Source organism: Arachis ipaensis, chromosome B10, assembly GCF_000816755.2.
Source record: "Arachis ipaensis cultivar K30076 chromosome B10, Araip1.1, whole genome shotgun sequence".
Taxonomy (NCBI): domain Eukaryota; kingdom Viridiplantae; phylum Streptophyta; class Magnoliopsida; order Fabales; family Fabaceae; genus Arachis; species Arachis ipaensis.
In genome coordinates, this window is record NC_029794.2 from 54,282,009 (window position 1) to 54,286,254 (window position 4,246).

The following is a 4,246-nucleotide window of genomic DNA, read 5'->3' on the forward strand; positions in this document are numbered from 1 at the left end:
CGCACAACTAACCAGCAAGTGCACTGGGTCGTCCAAGTAATAAACCTTACGTGAATAAGGGTCGATCCCACGGAGATTGTCGGCTTGAAGCAAGCTATGGTCACCTTGTAAATCTCAGTCAGGCGGATTCAAATGGTTATAGAGTTTTAATAATTAAAAGATAAATAAAACGTAAAATAGGATAGAGATACTTATGTAATTCATTGGTGAGAATTTTAGATAAGCGTATGGAGATACTTAATTCCTTCTGAATCTCTGCTTTCTTGCTGTCTTCATCCAATCATTCCTACTCCTTTCCATGGCAAGCTTTATGTAGGGCATCACCATTGCCAATGGCTACATCCCGTCGTCTCAGTGAAAATGGTCCAAAATACACTGTCACCGCACGGCTAATCATCTGTCGGTTCTCGATCATACTGGAATAGGATTCAGTAATCCTTTTGCGTCTGTCACTATGCCCAGCACTCGCGAGTTTGAAGCTCGTCACAGCCATCCCTTCCCAGATCCTACTCGAAATACCACAGACAAGGTTTAGACTTTCCGGATCTCAAGAATGGCCGCCAATAATTCTAGCCTATACTACGAAGACTCTGATCTCACGATCAGGAGGCTAAGAGATACACATTCAACCTTGTTTTCATGTAGAACGGAAGTGGTTGTCAGGCACGCGTTCATAAGTGAGAATGATGATGAGCGTCACATAATCATCACATTCATCATGTTCTTGTTTGTGAATGAATATCTTAGATAAGAAATAGGCTTGAATTGAATAGAAAAACAATAGTACTTTGCATTAATTCATGAGGAACAGCAGAGCTCCACACCTTAATCTATGGTGTGTAGAAACTCTACCGTTGAAAATACATAAGAACAAGGTCTAGGCATGGCCGAATGGCCAGCCTCCCTAAATGGCATATGAATTCGAAAATTGGAAAAAGACCCCCAGTACAATAGTAAAGAGTTCTATTTATACTAAACTAGATACTAGGTTTTACAAAAATGAGTAAATAATGCGGAAATCCACTTTCGGGCCCACTTGGTGTGTGCTTAGGCTGAGCATTGAAGCTTTCACGTGTAGAGGTCTTCCTTGAGTTAAACGCCAGTTTGTAACTTGTTTCTGGCGTTTAACTCTGCTTTGCAACCTGTTTATGGCGTTTAACTCCAGAATAGGGCAGAGAGCTGGCGTTGAACGCCAGTTTGCGTTACGTAAACTTGGGCAAAGTATGGACTATTATATATTGATGGAAAGCCCTGGATGTCTACTTCCCAACGCAATTGAGTGCGCGCCATGTGAACTCCTGTAGCTCTAGAAAATCCACTTTGAGTGCAGGGAGGTCAGAATTCAACAGCATCTGCAGTTCTTTTTATTACCCTTGCCTTTTGGTTTAAAGGGTTACTGGCTTTTTGCTCTTGCCTATTGGTTTTAAGAGCTTTTGGCTTTTTCTGCTTGATTTTTCTTTTTCTTTCTCTTTTTTTTCGCCATTTTTTTTTCTTTTTTTTTCGCAAGCTTTTGTATTCACTGCTTTTTCTTGCTTCAAGCATCAATTTTATGATTTTTCAGATTATCAATAACATTTCTCCTTTTTCATCATTCTTTTAAGAGCCAACATATTTAACATTTATAAACCACAATATCAAAAGACATATGCAATGTTCAAGCATTCATTCAGAAAACAAAAAGTATTGTCACCACATCAAAATAATTAAACTAGTTTCAAGGATGAATTCAAAACCATGTACTTCTTGTTCTTTTGTTTTTAGAACAGTTTTTATTTAAGAGAGGTGATGGATTCATAGGACATTCATAGCTTTAAGACATAGATACTTAAACACTAATGATCATGTAATAAAGACACAAACATAAATAAAACATAAGGCTCAAAAATCGAAAAACAGGAAAATAAGAACAAGGAGATTAAGGAACGGGTCCACCTTAGTGAGGGTGGCGTCTTCCTCTTCTTGAAGAACCAATGGTGCTCTTGAGCTCCTCTATGTCTCTTCCTTTTCTTTGTTGCTCCTCCCTCATAGCTCTTTGATCTTCTCTAATCTCATGGAGGATGATGGAGTGCTCTTGGTGCTCCATCCTTAGTTGTCCCATGTTGGAACTTAATTCTCCTAGGGAGGTGTTGAATTGCTCCCAATAGTTATGTGGAGGGAAGTGCATCCCCTGAGGCATCTCAGGGATTTCATGGTGACTAATTTCCTCATGCTCTTGTTGAGGTCCATGATCTCTTGTTTGCTCCATCCTTTTCTTGGTGATGGGCTTGTCCTCATCAATAAGGATGTCTCCCTCTATGTCAATTCCAGCCGAATTGCAGAGGTGGCAAATGAGGTGAGGAAAGGCTAACCTTGCCAAAGTGGAGGACTTGTTAGCCACCTTGTAGAGTTCTTGAGGTATAATCTCCTGAACTTCGCCGAATTGCAGAGGTGGCAAATGAGGTGAGGAAAGGCTAACCTTGCCAGTGTGGATGACTTGTCAGCCACCTTGTAGAGCTCTTGAGGTATAATCTCATGAACTTCCACTTCCTCCCCAATCATGATACTATGGATCATGATGGCCCGGTCTACAGTAACTTCAGACCGGTTGCTAGTAGGAATAATGAGCGTTGAATAAACTCCAACCATCCTCTAGCTACAGGCTTAAGGTCCGGTCTTCTCAATTGAACCGGCTTGCCTCTTGAGTCAACTTTCCATTGAGCTTCTTCTACACATATGTCCATGAGGACTTGGTCCAACCTTTGATCAAAGTTGACCCTTCTAGTGTAGGGGCATGCATTTTCTTGCATCATTGGCAAGTTGAATGCGAGCCTTACATTTTCCGGACTGAAATCTAAGTATTTCCCCCGAACCATGGTAAGCCAATTCTTTGGATTCGGGTTCACACTTTGATCATGGTTCCTAGTGATCCATGCATTTGCATAGAACTCTTGAACCATTAAGATCCCGACTTGTTGAATAGGATTAGAGAGAACTTCCCATCCTCTTCTTCTAATCTCTTGTCGGATCTCCGGATATTCGCTCTTTTTAAGATTGAAAGGAACCTCAGGGATCACTTTCTTCTTGGCCACAATTTCATAGAAGTGGTCTTGATGGACCTTTGAGATGAATATCTCCATCTCCCATGACTCAAAGGTGGAAGCAATTGCCTTTCCTTTCCTCTTTCTTAAGGTTTCTCTTGCCTTAGGTGCCATTAATGGTTATGGAAAAACAAAAAGCAATGCTTTTACCACACCAAACTTAAAATGTTTGCTCGTCCCTAAGCAAAAGAAGAAAGAAAGAAGGAGAAGAAGAAGAAAAATGGAGGAGAGGGAGAGAGGTGTGTATTCGGCCAATAGGAAGAAGAAAGGGTTGTATTGGGTGAAAAAGAAGAAGGAATGAGGTGTTTATATAGGAGTAGGGGGTGTAGGGTCCGGCCATTAGGGTTGGGTTTGGGAGGGAAAAGAGTTTGAATTTTGGAGGTAGGTGGGGTTTTGGGAAGAGAGGATGGATGTGAGTGGTTAAGAGGTGATGGGGAAGAGTGATTGAGGTGATTGGTGAAGGGTATTTGGGGAAGAGGGTTATAAAAAGGTGTGAAGAGGAGAGAAGAAGAGGTGGGGTGGGTGGGAATCTTGTGGGTTCAAGGACTTAACATCTCTGCTCCAATTAGGTGTGTAAAACGCCTTTAGCATGCATGTCTGGCGTTAAACGCCAGCTTGCTGCTTGTTTTTCGCGTTAAACGCCCAAATATAGCCTGTTTCTAGCGTTTAACGCCAGGTTGATGCTTGTTTCTGGCGTTAAACACCAGCTTGGTGCTTGTTTCTGGCGTTAAACGCCAGACAGATGCTTGTTTCTGGCATTTAAACGCCAGAATGCTCTTCCTCTAGGGTGTGCTGTTTTTAATGCTATTTTTCATTTTGGTTTTAATTTTTTAGTAGTTTTTTGTGACTTCACATGATCATCAACCTAATAAAACACGAAATAACAATAAAAATAAAATAGATATAATTAAATAACATTGGGTTGCCTCCCCACAAGCGCTTCTTTACTGTCAATAGCTTGACGGTGGGCTTTCATGGAGCCTCACAGATGTTCAGAGTATTGTTGGAACCTCCCAACACCAAACTTAGAGTTTGAATGTCGGGGTTCAACACCAAACTTAGTGTTTGGTTGTGGCCTCCCAACACCAAACTTAGAGTTTGACTGGGGGGGCTTTTGTTGACTCTGCAGTGAGAGAAGCTTTTCATGCTTACTCTCCATGGTTACAGAA